Source organism: Mixophyes fleayi, chromosome 4 (genome assembly GCF_038048845.1).
Source record: "Mixophyes fleayi isolate aMixFle1 chromosome 4, aMixFle1.hap1, whole genome shotgun sequence".
In the NCBI taxonomy this organism is placed as follows: domain Eukaryota; kingdom Metazoa; phylum Chordata; class Amphibia; order Anura; family Limnodynastidae; genus Mixophyes; species Mixophyes fleayi.
This window is the reverse complement of record NC_134405.1, coordinates 292,593,076-292,613,274: the sequence shown is the minus strand read 5'-3', so window position 1 is coordinate 292,613,274 and position 20,199 is coordinate 292,593,076. Positions and strand designations below refer to the sequence as shown.

General features: G+C 43.0%; 1 protein-coding gene across 1 annotated transcript in view; it reads right to left on the bottom strand.

Annotated features, from left to right (window-relative positions):
• The window catches only part of TGFBI (transforming growth factor beta induced), a 76,087-nt gene that overhangs the window by 39,608 nt on the left and 16,280 nt on the right, over nt 1-20,199 (bottom strand). The gene's annotated exons all lie outside the window — the stretch shown is intronic.

The window sequence follows — 20,199 nt, the reverse complement described above, 5'->3', positions numbered from 1 at the left end:
GAGAGGGTGAGAGCCATGGGGTGCTGGGAAAGGAGGTGAGATAGCCAGGGGGAGCTGGGAGAGGGGGTGAGAGCCAGGGGGTGCTGGGAGAGGGGGTGAGAGCCAGGGGGTGCTGGGAAAGGGGGTGAGATAGCCAGGGGGTGCTGGGAAAGGGGGTGAGATAGCCAGGGGGTGCTGGGAAAGGGGGTGAGATAGCCAGGGGGTGCTGGGAGAGGAGGTGAGATAGCCAGGGGGTGCTGGGAGAGGGGGTGAGAGCCATGGGGTGCTGGGAAAGGAGGTGAGATAGCCAGGGGGTGCTGGGAGAGGGGGTGAGAGAGCCGAAGGGGGTGCTGGGAAAGTGGGTGAGAGAGCCAAAGGGAGTGCTGGGAAAGTGGGTGAGAGAGCCGAAGGGGGAGAGTTGCTGTGAGAGGGGTGAGAGAGCCAGGGGGTGCTAGGAGAAGAGGTGAGAGAGCCAGGGGGTGCTGGGAGAGGGGGTGAGAGCCAGGGGGTGCTGGGAGAGGGGGTGAGAGCCAGGGGGTGCTGGGAGAGGGGGTGAGAGAGCCAAAGGGGGTGCTGGGAAAGGGGGTGAGAGAGCCAAAGGAGAAGGGGGTGCTTGGAGAGGGGGTGAGAGCCAGGGGGTGCTGGGAGAGGGGGTGAGAGAGCCAAAGGGGAAGGGGGTTCTGGGAGAGGGGGTGAGAGAGCCAGGGGGTGCTGGGAGAGGGGGTGAGAGAGCCAAAGGGGAAGGGGGTTCTGGGAGAGGGTGTGAGAGAACCAAAGGGGAAGGGGGTGCTGGGAGAGGGGGTGAGAGAGCCAAAAGTGAAGCGGGTGCTGGGAGAGGGGGTGAGAGAGCCAAAGGGGAAGGGGGCGCTGGGAGAGAGGGTGAGAGAGCCAAAGGGGAAGGGAGCGCTGGGAGAGGGGGTGAGAGAGCCAGGGGAAAGTGGGCGGTGGGAGAGGGGGTGAGAGAGCCAAGATGGTAGGGGGTGCAGGAAGAGGAGTGAGAGAGCCACGGGGTAGAGGGTGCAGGAAGACGTGTGAGAGAGCCAGGGGAGTAGGTGGTACAGGAAGATGTGTGAGAGCCAGCGGAGAAAGGAGAGAGGGACAAAGGAGAAGATGGTGCAGCGGCATAGGTAAAAAAAAGTGTAAAGGGAGAGACATCTTAAGAATTCAAATGTCAGGGATGCAGCTATCAAAAAACACAAGTAATAATGAAGAATGGAAATGCACAGAGGGGACAAGTGTTAAAAAAAATAAAAAAATCAAGCCTTCATACTCCATTCACTTATATTTTCTATACCCCCCACTCCTAAATTTCTGCTTCGACCACTACCCTCTATTCCTGCTCCCGACTGCCTGTGTGAGCTGACAGCTGCTGATCCCTTCTCGCCCAGCGCGCCCAGTAGGAGAACAGAACACAGGATGCCATAATCAGGTAAGTTCATATATTTTCTCGTGTGCAATATGTTTTTAACCATCCTTTCTTGAACTGGGGACACTACAGCGTATCCAATAATGTTTAACACTATGTATTGCTCAATTTTGCGCTGTAATATTTTTTGCATATTTATCTGTACAGAGATTTCTAATTAAGAGGAAAAAACATTGCTTGTCATAAATTTTATCTGTAATTGTGTCAATATATCTATTTTTGTTTGCATTGTAAATGATGTATTAAGCTGCTCTTGGGACTCACACTCAGTATCTGATATGCTGTACCAATTTTTATTTGTGAATGAGTTTTTGTCTGAGCTTTACTAATGATTTGGGGGCACTACTATGGCATAATGTTATTTGGGGTCACTATTGTGGCATAATATGATTTGGAGGCACTGTTGTGACATAATATGATTTGTGGGCACTACTGTATGGTATATGTTTTGGGGGCACTACTATGCCATAATATGATTTGTGGGCACTTCTGCATGACCAAATATGAATTGAGGGTAATACTATGTGGCATAATATGACCTTGGGGCACTACGATGTGCCATAATATGAACTGGGCACACTACGGTGTGGCATCATATGAACTTCTGCCAAAGGCAAGTCTTTCATTGTTGAATATATGATGGGAGTCCAAAGAAGTTGCTGTATCGGGGCCCAAAATTCCTCTTGTCAGCCCTGCCTGTGAGTCAAGGGGGCAGACGTCTCCAGGTAAATAATCTAAAGGTTTCCTATCTAATCAAACTGATGGATCACATCCAATTATTTCTCACCCACCTCCTCTATCCCCCTTAATTTATATACTGTGTTATTTAAAATGAATAGAAAAGACGCATATCCAATTACTGTAGTAAAACAAAAATATTTCTCTCTGACATTTTGCTGTAGATGGAAATACTTTTAATGCGGCCGTGTGGGTTCAACTGATCATTCAATAGTTATGTTTTTTTTAGATATATGTTAGTTTTATTTCATGTGGAATGATTCATGAAAATTCTGCCATTACTATTTAATTGAGGGAAAAGGGTACCTGTTAACTATATGTGTGTGTAAGTACTCTGTTCGTTGTTGCTATTTTGTGGGAGATTTGAAAAAGCAAAGCATTGTTTCCTACAGTGGCGTCTGTATAATTGGTGGTATTACTGTAGTATGGGGTGGCGTGCTGGTGGCAATGTTGTAGTGTGTTTGGTGCTTAGTATTGCTAATAAGTAGGAGAGGGTATTGCTATAATGTGGGGGGTGATGCCGGTTGCTGTAATGTGGGGGGTGATGCCGGTTGCTGTAATGTGGGGGTGATGCTGGACGCTGTAATGTGGGGGTGATTGATGTAGTATGAGTGTGTGTGGGAAGTTATTTATTGCTGTAATTTGGGTACTAATAATGTATTGTCATGGTATTTATTGATGTAATTGGGGTGCTAGTAATGTAATGTTGAGGGTCATTAGGAGAAATAAATACCCCCCCCCACACACACTCATACTACATCATGTTGTACTGCGCCAGCATCAGTGTGCAACAATATAGTGCATGGGGCCCACAACACGTGGGCCTGTGTGTTTTAAATGCCAGGGCTGATTTTTAGTCCCAGTCCGGCCATGCTCACAAGTACTCAGTACTGGTAGGCAGTGTTACCTCTAAGCTGAGCAATCTGGAAAGGAAAGAGTTAAAAGGTCACTCTAATGAGGGTTCCATCCTAAAGGTTTGCATTCACAATCTGCAGGATGTTTCCTAGTAAGATACAGGTTTAACTCTATCATTTCCCGACTGCTCAGCTTAGAGGGAACACTGCTGGTAGGTACTGGTAGAAGGAGTACTAGGAGACAGGATTAACTTGGAATGCTCCGAGATACAGGCCGAGGTCCGAAACAACTGGTAAGGTTCGGGAATCAGGAAGCGGTCAGGGCCACAAGCGAATAAGCAAAGTCCAGTATTCAGGCAGAAGTCATGGCAACAAGTGAATATGCAAGGTTCAGTTTTCAGGCAAGGGTCACAACAGAAGTCAGTCAATATGAGCAAAATGTGCACAGGAACAATCTTGAGCTGGCCAGCAAAGTGGTGAACCGAAGCTCCACTTGCAGGGAGGCCAAGCCTTCCCTGCCTTAAATAATGCTGTCAGCCAATAGGAAAACAGCCAGGGAGTGCCTAGAATTCGTCACAGGTGGTAAATAATTAATTAACATGCCCCTTCTGCATGCGCCCAGCACTCTTCCCTGATGCTGTGAAGTGGTGAATCTAACAGGAGCATATCAACTGTTGCCCAGGCAACCAGGGCACCCTGGCCAGATGTGATGTTCCAGCTGTCTGACAGGCAGCAGGGACACGAAGAGGAACAGCAGACACCCCCATTGAGGAGGGATGAAGGAACTCCTGCATCCAGGAATTTTAGGAAATTGCTTTAAAAACTCCTGAATCAGCATGTAAATGCTTTCATGTGACCCTGGAACATTCTTCTGGACCATAGCCCTTCCAATGTACTAGAAAATGAATCTACCCTATTAGCATCAAGAATTTTCTCCACCATGAAATCTTTAAAGACTTGGGGAGCTTCAGTCTGAAAGCTACGGAATTAACTTGTTTCAAGATGATAAATGGTCCAATAAATCTAGGTCCAAACTTCCTGCAAGTCTAATGTTCTGTTTAGAAAGCCACACCCTATCCCCAACCTTAAATCTGCAGACCGCGATGTAGGTCAGCAAAGAACTTGGATCTGAAGGAGGTTTGATGCAGGGCAGAGTGTATTTTCTTCCACAACAATTTAAGGCGGACAGTTGTGAAGCGATCTTCAAGAAGAACAGTAGGAAGCATGGAAGACAAGGAATTAGCCCTGTGATGAAAACCGTGGTTGCAGAAGAATAGAGACACCTGGGTAGAGGAATGGCAGGTATTGTTGTAGGGAAATTCCACCAAAGGAAGAAGAGTAGCCCAGTCATCGTGACACTTCTAAATGTATAACCAAAGGAATTGGTCCAGAGAGCCTTTCTGTCTGCCTGAGGGTGCTAAGATGAAGAAAGAATGATGTTAATTTCGAAGCAGCAAATAGTCGGAGACTATATCACTGACCGTGAAGCTGAAAAATGTGCTGGACAAACAAGGATGTAAAGTTCCAGGAACAAGGGAGCTTGGTTAAAGGGATGAAGTGTGCCATTTTGCTGAACTGGTCAACCGTTACCCAGATGGTATTATAATCTGCTGATCGAGGTAGGTCTACAATAAAATCCATGGAAAGATGTGCCGATAGTTTCACAGGATAAGGGCATTAGCTGAACAGAAGGACATTTTCGAGAGAACTTATTTTTGGAGCAAACATCACACATGAGTATGTACTCTCGGACAACATACCACATGAGAGACTTTCGAAGGTCTTGGTGATGCCAGGGTATCCAGAGGTCTTGCTGTCATGAAACTCAGAGAGAACTGTCTTTCTTAGATGGTCTTGGACAAAAAGTCTGTCAGTAGGGATATCCAGAGGTCCCCGAACTTGCAATTGGTGGAGAGTCTGAATGAGGTCTTGGGCTAAGGCAGCAAGGATGGTAGAAGCCGGATCAATAGGAAGAGATTACGTAACAGTAGACTGCTGAGAGACAAAGCTGCAAGACAGGGCATCGGCCCTGACATTCATTGAACCCGTACAGAAGATGATTCCAAACCTAAAGCGGGTGAAGAATGTGCCCTTCGAGCTTGCCAGGGAATTCAATCTCTTGGCTGAATTAATATCAGAGAGATGTTTTATGATTGGTAAATACTGAGATTACATGGGTTGCACCCTCAAGCCAATGATGACACTCTTCGAAGGCCCACTTGATGGCCAACAATTCTCGATTGCCCGCATCATAATCAGCCTCCACCGGTGAGAATTTCTGAGATAAATAGGCGAAAGGCTGAAGGCAATGACTAGGAAAGTATTGCTCCTGTACCTACATAGGACGCATCCATTTCTGCCACAAAGGGCAGTTGTCACCAGAAGCAAAGAAAGAATCAGATGGTACAAGAGAGGATGGAGATACCGTCTCTGCTTTCCTCTTCTTAATCCGCCTATCTATTATGATGGTTAGCTGCATGAGAATTTCCAGACAGGTTGGAGTAGGGTATTGTGCCAAGGAATCTTTGATCTGTTCTGAAAGGCCAAAGCAAAACTGACTACGGAGAGCCAGATCATTTGCTGTTAGTGGCCCAGTGCTGGAACTCAGTACAGTACTCTTCTGCCATTCGTCATCCTTGCTTAAGGAACCTCACAAGTGCCCCTGGTCAGGATCATTGTAAAGAAATCCTACAGCATTAAATAATGCATCCACTGAAGGGTGGGGTTAGTAGAAGCCATACTGAAGGCCTAAGACTGAGGATCTCCCTGGTGAAGTGAGATTACAATCCCCACTCTCTGCTATTCAGATTCCAAGGGGCGGGGTCTCAATCAGAAGTAAAGCTTGCAACTCTCCTTAAAGTTGTGGAGGAGCCTACGATCTCCTGAGAAGTGGCCCTGAAGAGTTAACTTGGGATCTACCAAAGGAGCCAAAGTGGCCTGAGAAGACTTTGATGCCTCGTCTTGTGCCGACAAGCGGTGTGAAGACTCTTGAACCATCTGGGACAGGGTCTGGATCTTGCCAGCCAAAATTTGGGCAGGACTAGGACTAGTTTGTCTGGGATCCATCAAAACAAGTTCCTATAGTATGGCCAGTTATAATATTATGGCTAGCGTCCCAAACATGAATTCCTAAAACAGACAGTAGAGGTCTTTACCTATAGCAGCCACCTTTCCCATAGAGCTGATTTTGCTCACAAGTACTCTGATGCCCCCAGGTCTTAACTCTAAGTAGTATGAGCTGATGTTTGGAGACTACAGAGAGAGTGGTAGGAGGAGTACCAGGAGACAGGACTAACTTGGAATGGTCCAAGATACAAGCCAATGTCTGAGACAACAGGTAAAAGGTCAGGTCCAGTAATCAGGTAGAGGTCAGGGCCACAAGTGAATAAGCAAAGTCCAGTATTCAGGCAAGGGTCACAACAGGAGTCAGTCAATATGAGCAGAATGTGCACAGAAGCAACCTGGAGTTGGTCAGCAAAGTGGTAAACTGAAGCTAATGCTGTCAGCCAATAGAAAGACAGCCAGGGAGTGCCTAGAATTCACCACAGGCAGTGAATAATTAACATGCTCCCTATACTCAGGGCTGATCTGCCCAAATGCCACCCCTACTTAGACCCTTGATTCTCCCAGCTATAATTATATAGGGCATGGCCATGGACACTTTCTGATAAGAGTCAGCCATTTGGGGGTCATCATATTGGGACAGTCCTGCTAAAATCAAGATCATTTTTAGGGTGGGGGGGAGGGTGGTATAAGGGATACTGATATGATCATTCCAATTTGAACATATCAGCATGCTGCGTATTTTCTCATTTATACATGAACTAATAAACATATACAGTGCGCACAGTCAGGGGCAAAGACTTATTCTGTGTTTCAAATGTGTTTCAATCCTAAATATGCAATAAAAGCATATGCAATTATCCCATTCAAAGAATAATCTTCGGGATTTTTTGGACACTGCTGGAAATAAATGCTACAAAGCAAACTTTCCCAATAGGAAATGTGTTAGGCCTTGAAATGAAGATTTACATGAAGATGTATTAATATTATACATTTGAAATATAATAGACATATTGGTCATATTTTGCACATTGACGCATTTGTGCACAGATAAAGATGTACACAAAAATGGCGTGCTTACTTGTGTATGTTGTGTAGGATGTACCTCAAAATGCATCCAACTCAAAAACAGTATTTGCACTGGGTGTATGTCTGGCGTACAACAATGTAGACATGCCTAATGATATTGTAGAGATGTGGCTTTATAGGATTAATAGTAAGTGCTGAAGTCACATTTCCCATAAAAATGTAATGAAATACAAACACTTCACATCCGTTATTTACCCCAGTGGGAAACTTCTTTCCTGCAGTAGTTCAAATGGGAATAACAAATAAGTAAAGTAAATAATGGCTGTGACTTGCTATAATAAAGCTGTGACATTATTAAGTAAGCATCCCCCAGCAGGATGTGTCAATATGCAATGAGCCAATCAGAAGCGACTAGATAGTACTTGGTCATCATCATAACATATCTGTGACAGCCCTCCAGTGCCCACAAGAAAAACGCCTCCTAGGAAGGATATTTGGAGATGCAGCCACGTCTAATTATGTTGCACTTATGTGAACATGCCTCTTTTCAGAGCAGAGTGGGGGCCTTGGATGAGGAATGCATCCCAACATTGTTACTAATGGTATTAACTACTGCTTAAAGGTATATATTGCCTATTGGCAGAAGTGATCCTAGAATTGGATATAGAGGGTACAATTAACGTATAATTTTAAATAAGTATTTCATCTGTATGTAATTTGTAAAGTTATTTTTTTATAAACAAATGGCTGAATTTCAGGATAATAGTATCAATGGCTTATTTCTCAAGCCTAATCTTATACAAATCTCTTTTGCTCATTGTAACGTATGTCTCTGAAATAAGTCGATTTATTATGTAGATTCATGTGGTATTGAAAAGGGAGGGGAGCAAACTTACTGTTCATTTCAGGAAGCAGAATAATTGAACTTCCACTTGATGGAGGTACATTTATCATAGTAAGAAACAGCTCCTTCTACGGAGGACACAGCAGATTCCAACTTTCATTCCTTGCATCGTATGCCAGCCATCGTCCAGATGGAAGTTCTGTATCTGTTTAACTATGAACAAAGCTTCTCCAATGTATGTGTGTATATAGCTGTGTGTTTATGTAGGGATTTAATGTGTGCTCAGGGCCTCAGTAGTGGGAATCAGGATTCAGTATGTTGGCCAGAATGAACCCAGCCGGTACCATTATGATATCAAAACAAAAACATTGGGAAATTTTGAACATTAGACATTGTTGTTTAATTTAAAGTACAAATCATGTTGGAGGTTGATAGGGCAGTTTCTAAAATATCTTCTTTAGCCACGACCGTGCACTAGTATAGTATGTGTGTTTGTGTGTGAGTATGTGTTTGTGTATAAATATATACATATGTGTGTGTGTGTGTGTGTGTGTAAAATATATATATATATATATATATATATATATATATACAAGTTAACCTGTGCATGATACATGCATTCTAGTGAAATCAAGCTACTTAAGGTGTTAGAAAGGTTCTTGTCATGCATTTGGGCCATAGCCCAGGCCTCAACCACCAAGCACTCCCCACTGTCACCCCCGGCAACCACCAACCACTCCCGACTGTCACTTCTCCTTCAAGAAATATATATATATTTTTTTAAAATCTTTATAAACACTTTTAACAATTAACAAATTAAATTAACAAATTAAAAACATCTTAGTATACCAAATTTAAGCCCTTTCTGAATTTTTTTTTTCCACACACACTAAGAAATGAGTAGGTCAGTGTATAACTCTGCCCAGCAGGTGGCGCTGCAGCTCGGTTTTATATTTTACACACACACACAGACAGACAGACTAACACACGCCACTAGACATTTATATATTAGATAGATATATAAATGTGGTAATATATAAATAAATGATAATATTACCAAAATGTTCCTGATATATGATCAGGGGCCAGTACAAAAAAACAGAGGTAAAAGAAGAGCTAACTTTTCTTTAATACAATGCCCAGAACAGGGGCCAGGGAATAATATTTGAACAGATGGTGGTCATTTTTTAACCATCAATGTATTATTTTGATAGCACACATACCACCTAAAGGTAAGGTTTGTTGCTCTACAGTTTGTCATTATTCACGTGTGTGTAGCTATAACAATTAGTCAGTAGAAAGTCAAAAACAAATAAAAAAAGTTTTTTGTTAAGGAATATAAACCAATTTTTAAATCCCCACCTTCACCAATAGCACTAGTTTTTGGTCTTGCTTCAAAATACCCTAACTTTTCTTAGGTATTGGCTGGACAAACAGATGTAGAATGCTTCTTCCACAGAAACAGCTTGATTAAACACTTTCCAAGCTGTTGGGACAGGCTTGATTGCGCCACATTAACTATGGCTCTTCAAAAGAAACACTGTTGAAGCGCAGCTCTGTAGAGGTCATGCCTCTGTGCATAGTTATGCATAAAATTTTCCAATATCTCCATCATGTTGTCATTTGCAAGTGGCAGCTGTAATGTTATTGCCATGCAGGGTCAACTTTCCTTAGGTTAAAGGTCACTGTAGGAACTTCAGGCTTCTTAGCAGCAGATAAGTTACATGAGGTGTTATCCTAGTATGAGCAATGCAGGGATAAATGGATGTACGATATTACTGAAAGTTACATAGATGTACAATATTACAGAAAGTGAAAAATGAAAAATATGATCAAGTCCAGCAATGCACTTAGTACACAACTGAAAACTAATATTGAAAAATATAGCATTAGTTTCATCTATTTACATCTCCATTAGTGAATGAAAAAGAAAAAAACAATATAGCTGTGTCATCTTAAAAGACATGCAAAGATATAGGATATCAACTATTAACACCACATAATTCTCAAAGTGAGAAAAGCCTGATGATGCTTCTCCCTACTTATCAAGCGGTTAACACTGGTGATAGCCCTGCTATCTCCGGAGGTAACACCCATCGATGATAAGTTTCCTCTGCTTTCTACTGTGATTGTAAAACATAGGGAATTTTATTTAACAGGTATTGTCGTGGTGCAAGTGCTGCCCCAATCCTTATTCTGTCACCACATCGCCACTCAGGATAAGGCCAGTAGAAGAAAAGCAATTAAAAAATGCTTCATTATATGAATAAAAATATAAAAAAGTGACATGGAAATTATTTAAATTAATATATATATATATATATATATATATATATATATATATATATATTCAAGAATCGGTACTGAAAGCCCAAGCCCGAGTTTCAGTTCCGTTGCATAGCTGGCTAGCTGGGTCATGCACCATCATCATCATCATCATCATCAACATTTATTTATATAGTGCAAGCAAATTCCGTAGTGCTACACAATACAATTGGGAACAAACAGTAATAAAACAATACTGGATAAGACAGACAGACAGAGGGGTAAGAAGACCCTGCTTGCAAGCTTACAATCTATGGGACAATGGGAGTTTGATACATAAGGGTAAGTGCTACAGGCATGCTCATATAATGTGTAATAGTTGGACCCAATAGATTTTTACAATTCACATTGAACAGGAGGTAGCAAGCGATTTCATTGAGCTTGTGATTCCACTGCTTTTTTGATTTCAAGTGCTGTTTTTGTTTAAAGTGTGGAGTTGGTTCCATTAAGGATTGCTGTGCTGTGCTGAGAGAGTGATATAGTTTGGGGAATTATTCTGTGTGTTTATTGAACGGGATTCGTTTTTCTGTGTGTTTATTAAGTGTTTTTTTTTGTTTTGTTTTTTTTCCTTCTCTCTGTTAGATCTAGTGGGTGTGGTTTAATTGCATAGTTGATACAGCTGGTTTAGTGCAAGCTCTATTTAACAGGAGGTAGCAAGCGATTTCATTGAGCTTGTGATTTCACTGCTTTTTTGATTTCAAGTGCTGTTTTTGTTTAAAGTGTGGAGTTGGTTCCATTAAGGATTGCTGTGCTGTGCTGAGAGAGTGATATAGTTTGGGGAATTATTCTGTGTGTTTATTGAACGGGATTCGTTTTTCTGTGTGTTTATTAAGTGTTTTTTTTTTTTTTTTCCTTCTCTCTGTTAGATCTAGTGGGTGTGGTTTAATTGCATAGTTGATACAGCTGGTTAGTGCAAGCTCTATTTAACAGGAGGTAGCAAGCGATTTCATTGAGCTTGTGATTTCACTGCTTTTTTGATTTCAAGTGCTGTTTTTGTTTAAAGTGTGGAGTTGGTTCCATTAAGGATTGCTGTGCTGTGCTGAGAGAGTGATATAGTTTGGGGAATTATTCTGTGTGTTTATTGAACGGGATTCGTTTTTCTGTGTGTTTATTAAGTGTTTTTTTTTTTTTTTTCCCTTCTCTCTGTTAGATCTAGTGGGTGTGGTTTAATTGCATAGTTGATACAGCTGGTTAGTGCAAGCTCTATTTAACAGGAGGTAGCAAGCGATTTCATTGAGCTTGTGATTTCACTGCTTTTTTGATTTCAAGTGCTGTTTTTGTTTAAAGTGTGGAGTTGGTTCCATTAAGGATTGCTGTGCTGTGCTGAGAGAGTGATATAGTTTGGGGAATTATTCTGTGTGTTTATTGAACGGGATTCGTTTTTCTGTGTGTTTATTAAGTGGTTTTTTTTTTTGTTTTTTTTTTCCTTCTCTCTGTTAGATCTAGTGGGTGTGGTTTAATTGCATAGTTGATACAGCTGGTTAGTGCAAGCTCTATTTAACAGGAGGTAGCAAGCGATTTCATTGAGCTTGTGATTTCACTGCTTTTTTGATTTCAAGTGCTGTTTTTGTTTAAAGTGTGGAGTTGGTTCCATTAAGGATTGCTGTGCTGTGCTGAGAGAGTGATATAGTTTGGGGAATTATTCTGTGTGTTTATTGAACGGGATTCGTTTTTCTGTGTGTTTATTAAGTGTTTTTTTTTTTTTTTCCTTCTCTCTGTTAGATCTAGTGGGTGTGGTTTAATTGCATAGTTGATACAGCTGGTTAGTGCAAGCTCTATTTAACAGGAGGTAGCAAGCGATTTCATTGAGCTTGTGATTTCACTGCTTTTTTGATTTCAAGTGCTGTTTTTGTTTAAAGTGTGGAGTTGGTTCCATTAAGGAGTTGAATCCAGGAAGGGGTTTAAACTGGTAAGTGGCTAGGAAAGGCTAGTACTAAAGTTCACTGTAGGCTATAAGAAGTTAGGTTAGCCATAATAAGATGAGTAGTAGCAGGCTTGATGATCTCACTCAATGCATATCTTGTCATATGTATGCACACTTGGAGCAAGTGTTCCAAGGTTTATACCTCTGTGAGAAATGTGAGCAATTGGTCTCTTTGGAAGCCCAGGTAACTGATCTAAAGCAGACCATTGCAACATTGAGAGACATTGCCAACCTGGAGCAGAGTTTACAGCTCACCGTTGATGCGTTAGCTGAGCAGGGTGGAGCAGAGACAGAGGAGGATGCACAGGTAGGCAGCTGGGTAACAGTTACTAGGGGTAGCAGAGGGAGGAAGAGGCAGGCCAGTTCTGAGCTAGGCAATCCCAGCAGATTTGCCAGATTGGATGAAGATACTGTGGAAGGCAGTTCAGAATTGGTAGAGTTGGATGACACTGCTTCCTCTAGCAACCAGGGGAATGGTCTCTCCAGCACAGAGGGGACCAAAGTTACTCAGGGACCCAGGCAGATTGTGGTGGTAGGGGATTCAATTATTAGGAAGGTAGATAGGGCAATCTGTTACCGGGACCGTGCATGCCGAACAGTGTGTTGTCTCCCGGGTGCTCGGGCTCGGCATATTGCGGATCGGGTGGACAGATTGTTGGGAGGGGCTGGGAATGACCCAGCGGTTTTGGTGCATGTTGGCACCAATGACCGAGTTAGAGGAAGAAGGGGTGTCCTAAAGAATGATTTCAGGGACATAGGTCGCAAACTTAAGGCAAGGACATCCAAGGTAGTATTTTCGGAAATACTACCTGTGCCACGCGCTAGTCCAGGGAGGCAGCGGGAGATTAGGGAGGTTAATGCGTGGCTAAAAGATTGGTGTAGGAAGGAGGGTTTTGGATTCTTAGAGCACTGGGCTGATTTCTCGGTCAGTTGCCATCTTTATTGTCGTGATGGATTGCACCTGAATGAGGAGGGGGCTGCAGTGCTAGGGGAGAGGATGGTTAGAAGGTTGGAGGAGATTTTAAACTAGGCTCCGGTGGGGAGGGGCAAGCAAGTATTTATGGGATAGACATTGAGAGTAGTAAGGAGGAATTTAACAAGAGTAAAGGGGGTGGAGAGGGGGGAAAGGGAAGCATAGCCGATAAGGAGCGGCCCTTTTTAAAGCAAAAAGAAATACCTAAGGGAGCCAATAGACTTAAGTGTATGCTTGCAAATGCAAGAAGCCTGACAGGTAAAATGGGGGAGTTAGAACTAGTAGCAATGAATGAGCAGTATGATATTATAGGTATTACTGAGACCTGGTGGGATGATACACATGACTGGGCAGTCAACTTGGAAGGCTATTCTCTCTTCAGGAGGGATAGTGTAAATAAAAGGGGAGGAGGAGTATGTCTTTATATTAAGCCAGAATTAAAACCAAGTATTCAGGAAGTTATATATGAGAATATTGGTGATAATATAGAGGCATTGTGGGTGGAAATATCCAGCGGAGGAAAAAGTTCAGAGAAGTTTCTGATAGGGATATGCTATAAACCGCCAGATATTAGTACGATTGAGGAAGCCCAACTTCTACAGCAAATTGAAAAGGCTACACAACTAGGTCAAATTTTAATTATGGGGGATTTTAATTATCCGGACATTGATTGGAGTACTGAGACCTGCGGTACAGCTAGGGGAAATAGGTTTCTGAGCACGCTAAAAGACCATTACATGTCCCAATTAGTTGAGGAACCAACTAGGAACCGGACTATACTGGACCTAGTAATAACAAACAATGTAGACGTAATATCAAATATTCAAGTAAAGGAGCACTTGGGAAACAGTGATCATAATATGGTCTCATTTGAAATTAGTTTCCAGAAACAACAGTATAAGGGATCAACTAGGAAAAGGCAAATTTTAATATGCTAAAGGAGTCTATAAAGAGCATAGACTGGGACAAAGCCTTTGAAGGAAAAAATACGGAAGAAATGTGGGCTGTCTTTAAAATGTTGTTGGAAACATACACGTATAAGTTCATTCCTATGGGAAATAAATGTAAAAGAATTAAGTCTAAACCAATGTGGCTAAATAAAAAGGTAAGAGAAGAAATGCAAAGGAAGAAGCATGCATTTAAATTGTTTAAGTCTGAAGGGTCAGAGGAGTCCTTCCATAGGTACAAGGAATGTAATAAAACATGCAAAAAGGAAATTAGATTGGCTAAATTAGAAAATGAAAGGCACGTTGCAAAAGAAAGTAAGACAAACCCCAAAAAGTTTTTTAAGTATATAAATGGCAAAAGGATTAAAAAAGATAATATAGGACCACTAAGAAGTGAGATGGGTGAATTGATAAATGATACTAAGGAAAAAGCAGAGATATTAAACACGTTCTTTTCTTCAGTATTTACCAGAGAGGAACAAATGGCAGGAGTAATACATAAAAATGGAAATGAAACCATGCCATTAATTAATACTTGGTTGTCAGAGGAAGAAGTCCAAAGGCGACTGAAGAATATTAAGATAAATAAAGCTCCAGGTCCAGATGGCATACACCCAAGGGTCCTTATGGAATTAAACTCGGAAATAGCTAGACCGCTATTCTTAATTTTCAGAGATTCAATCTCATCAGGCTCAGTACCAAGGGATTGGCGAATAGCAGATGTGGTGCCGTTGTTTAAAAAGGGGACGAGATCACAACCAGAGAATTATAGACCTGTAAGCCTGACATCAATAGTGGGGAAACTACTGGAAGGTATTTTAAGGGACAGTATTCAGGATTACTTGGTACGCAATAAAATTATTAGTGGGAATCAACATGGATTTGTGAGGGATAGGTCATGTCAAACTAATCTAATTAGTTTCTACGAGGAAGTTAGTGGGAACTTAGACCAGGGCAGGACAGTAGATGTGGTCTACTTAGATTTTGCAAAGGCCTTTGATACAGTGCCACACAAGAGGTTGGTTTACAAAATAAGGGAACTGGGTCTAGAAATCAAAATTTGTACTTGGATCGAAAACTGGTTAGAGAATAGGGAACAGAGAGTTGTGATAAATGGAACATTTTCTAATTGGTCAAAGGTCTTAAGTGGAGTTCCTCAAGGTTCCGTGCTGGGACCACTCCTTTTTAATATATTTATTAATGACCTTGGTGATGGTTTAGAGAGTAAAGTTTCTATTTTTGCAGATGACACTAAACTCTGTAAGGTAATAAAATCAGAGCAAGATGTAGCTTCTCTACAGAAGGACTTAAATAAACTGGAGGATTGGGCGGCTAAATGGAATATGAGGTTTAACACAGATAAATGTAAGGTTATGAATTCAGGGATCAAAAACAAGAACGCAATCTATAAATTAAATGGAATTAATTTGGGAGAATCTATAATGGAAAAGGATTTGGGAGTGCTCGTAGACAGTAGACTTAGCAATAGTGCTCAATGTCAAGCAGCAGCTGCAAGGGCAAACAAAGTATTGGCATGCATAAAAAGGGGCATAGATGCAAGGGAAGACAGTGTAATTTTGCCACTGTATAAATCATTGGTAAGACCTCATCTTGAATATGCAGTACAGTTCTGGGCACCACTCTATAAAAAAGATAATTTGGAACTAGAAAGGGTTCAGAGAAGGGCGACAAAATTGATAAAGGGTATGGAGTCATTAAGTTATGAGGAAAGGTTAGCCAGTTTAGGCATGTTTACTTTAGAAAAGAGGCGTCTAAGGGGAGATATGATTACCATGTACAAATACATTAGGGGTCAATACAGAGAGCTTTCATGGGAACTTTTTACCCCAAGGACCATTCACAGGACACGTGGTCATCCCCTAAGGTTAGAGGAGAGGAAATTTCACAACCAGCAAAGGAAGGGGTTCTTTACAGTAAGGGCAGTCAAGATATGGAATTCATTGCCAGGGAAGGTTGTGATGGCAGATTCAATAGATATGTTTAAGAAAGGGTTAGACAAATTTTTAGCGGAAAGGTGTATCCAGGGATACGACCGTTAATTTAAAATAAAGGATAGTAGTGGATATAGGGTAAAAATTGGATTGCAATATTGAGTCTGGGGGGATTTTCAAAATTGAAACAGATGGGCGGTTGCCTACTCCGGATTAATTTCAAATATAAGTGCAGGATCGCAGGAGATCCAAAATAGGTTGAACTTGATGGACTGGTGTCTTTTTTCAACCTCATCAACTATGTTACTATGTTACTATGTTACATTGCCTTAAAAATGGTTGTTGTGGCATTCAGCACCTAACTAGACATATATGAAACAATATGTATTATTTCCCTCTTAGGAAAGCATTCAGGTCCTGACATGCATATGGGATTATCTGAATCTACATCAGTCTCTAGAGCTTCCGGTGGAATTCTTCTGGATGCTCCATTACCTGGAGCCTGATCATAGTACTGTTCTTCTCCCATGCATTACAAAATTCAATGCACTGTAATGATTGGAATTCACCCTGGTTAGAGGTTTCCCTGAATTATATAAATGTACATGTTTTCTGTGATAGTTTTTTAAATGTAACTAGAACTTTTTTGCTATCAATCTTCAACTTCTGCTTATCCAGATGTTCCAGTTATTGTAGCTGAGGTAGAACAACCTTTAGCCAAACAGTATGTTCACAGTAACTCAGTTTTCAGTTTGAAATTATTTCAGGAGATGGGTGTGTCAATCCTGTCCAGTTAATTGATGAATATGTTTGTAAGGACAGGGCTGCATGTGACAGGGGTAATGTCGTGATGTAAGAAGGAAAACGGAGACAAGCAGGTGTCAAAATTAGTGGAAGAGACAAGGAACCTTAAAAGGGTTTATATGCATTTGGTGCATAGAGAAAGTGATTACAAAAGTGATATTAACAAATCTTTAGTTTGACCCTAGCCCATTGTCTGTGTCCCTGAAACCAATAATAGATCATAAGTCTTCCCAGGCATGCACTGGGAGGGGGGAAATAATAAACCTTAATTTTTAAATGTTGGAATTGTCCTTGCAAATTTGACCACTAAGGCACTGTCCCATTAGAGTCTATAAGTAATGTTTTATTTCAGCTTTGGCTAGTAAGCATTTTCCTAAGTCAGACTACTAAAGTTTTGCAGAAATATAAACTGCATGTTCGAAAAAGGAAAATATTGACACCTACAGTACAGGGCATTCAAAGGCCATTTGCAGAAAGTTAACTCAGTAACAATAAATTATACTTATACTATATGTTCAATAGATTTGTGCCAACAATTAGCACACTGGGACAAATGTTGCTACATTGCCTGACAAATTATATAATAAGGCTAAAGAGTGGCAAGCCTGACATTATTAAGGCTGAGGAGTGGCGAGCCTGACATTATTAAGGCTGAGGAGTAGTGCCCCTGACATTACTGAGGCTGAGGAGTAGTGCCCCTGACATTACTGAGGCTGAGGAGTAGTGCCCCTGACATTACTGAGGCTGAGGAGTAGTGTCCCTGACATTACTGAGGCTGAGGAGTAGTGTCCCTGACATTACTGAGGCTGAGGAGTAGTGCCCCTGACATGACTGAGGCTGAGGAGTAGTGCCCCTGACATTACTGAGGCTGAGGAGTAGTGTCCCTGACATTACTGAGGCTGAGGAGTAGTGTCCCTGACATTACTGAGGCTGAGGAGTAGTGTCCCTGACATTACTGAGGCTGAGGAGAGTAGTGTCCCTGACATTACTGAGGCTGAGGAGTAGTGTCCCTGACATTACTGAGGCTGAGTAGTAGTGCCTGTGACATTACTGAGGCTGAGGAGTAGTGTCCCTGACATTACTGAGGCTGAGGAGTAGTGCCCCTGACATTACTGAGGCTGAGGAGTAGTGTCCCTGACATTACTGAGGCTGAGGAGTAGTGCCCGTGACATTACTGAGGCTGAGGAGTAGTGTCCCTGACATTACTGAGGCTGAGGAGTAGTGCCCGTGACATTACTGAGGCTGAGGAGTAGTGTCCCTGACATTACTGAGGCTGAGGAGTAGTGTCCCTGACATTACTGAGGCTGAGGAGTAGTGTTCCTGACATTACTGAGGCTGAGGAGTAGTGCCCGTGACATTACTGAGGCTGAGGAGTAGTGTCCCTGACATTACTGAGGCTGAGGAGTAGTGTCCCTGACATTACTGAGGCTGAGGAGTAGTGTTCCTGACATTACTGAGGCTGAGGAGTAGTGCCCGTGACATTACTGAGGCTGAGGAGTAGTGTCCCTGACATTACTGAGGCTGAGGAGTAGTGTCCCTGACATTACTGAGGCTGAGGAGTAGTGCCCGTGACATTACTGAGGCTGAGGAGTAGTGCCCCTGACATTACTGAGGCTGAGGAGTAGTGCCCGTGACATTACTGAGGCTGAGGAGTAGTGTCCCTGACATTACTGAGGCTGAGGAGTAGTGCCCGTGACATTACTGAGGCTGAGGAGTAGTGTCCCTGACATTACTGAGGCTGAGGAGTAGTGTCCCTGACATTACTGAGGCTGAGGAGTAGTGCCCCTGACATTACTGAGGCTGAGGAGTAGTGCCCCTGACATTACTGAGGCTGAGGAGTAGTGTCCCTGACATTACTGAGGCTGAGGAGTAGTGTCCCTGACATTACTGAGGCTGAGGAGTAGTGCCCCTGACATGACTGAGGCTGAGGAGTAGTGCCCCTGACATTACTGAGGCTGAGGAGTAGTGTCCCTGACATTACTGAGGCTGAGGAGTAGTGTCCCTGACATTACTGAGGCTGAGGAGTAGTGTCCCTGACATTACTGAGGCTGAGGAGAGTAGTGTCCCTGACATTACTGAGGCTGAGGAGTAGTGTCCCTGACATTACTGAGGCTGAGTAGTAGTGCCTGTGACATTACTGAGGCTGAGGAGTAGTGTCCCTGACATTACTGAGGCTGAGGAGTAGTGCCCCTGACATTACTGAGGCTGAGGAGTAGTGTCCCTGACATTACTGAGGCTGAGGAGTAGTGCCCGTGACATTACTGAGGCTGAGGAGTAGTGTCCCTGACATTACTGAGGCTGAGGAGTAGTGTCCCTGACATTACTGAGGCTGAGGAGTAGTGCCCCTGACATTACTGAGGCTGAGGAGTAGTGCCCCTGACATTACTGAGGCTGAGGAGTAGTGTCCCTGACATTACTGAGGCTGAGGAGTAGTGTCCCTGACATTACTGAGGCTGAGGAGTAGTGCCCCTGACATGACTGAGGCTGAGGAGTAGTGCCCCTGACATTACTGAGGCTGAGGAGTAGTGTCCCTGACATTACTGAGGCTGAGGAGTAGTGTCCCTGACATTACTGAGGCTGAGGAGTAGTGTCCCTGACATTACTGAGGCTGAGGAGAGTAGTGTCCCTGACATTACTGAGGCTGAGGAGTAGTGTCCCTGACATTACTGAGGCTGAGTAGTAGTGCCTGTGACATTACTGAGGCTGAGGAGTAGTGTCCCTGACATTACTGAGGCTGAGGAGTAGTGCCCCTGACATTACTGAGGCTGAGGAGTAGTGTCCCTGACATTACTGAGGCTGAGGAGTAGTGCCCGTGACATTACTGAGGCTGAGGAGTAGTGTCCCTGACATTACTGAGGCTGAGGAGTAGTGTCCCTGACATTACTGAGGCTGAGGAGTAGTGCCCGTGACATTACTGAGGCTGAGGAGTAGTGTCCCTGACATTACTGAGGCTGAGGAGTAGTGTCCCTGACATTACTGAGGCTGAGGAGTAGTGTCCGTGACATTACTGAGGCTGAGGAGTAGTGTCCCTGACATTACTGAGGCTGAGGAGTAGTGTCCCTGACATTACTGAGGCTGAGGAGTAGTGTTCCTGACATTACTGAGGCTGAGGAGTAGTGCCCGTGACATTACTGAGGCTGAGGAGTAGTGTCCCTGACATTACTGAGGCTGAGGAGTAGTGTCCCTGACATTACTGAGGCTGAGGAGTAGTGCCCGTGACATTACTGAGGCTGAGGAGTAGTGCCCCTGACATTACTGAGGCTGAGGAGTAGTGCCCGTGACATTACTGAGGCTGAGGAGTAGTGTCCCTGACATTACTGAGGCTGAGGAGTAGTGCCCGT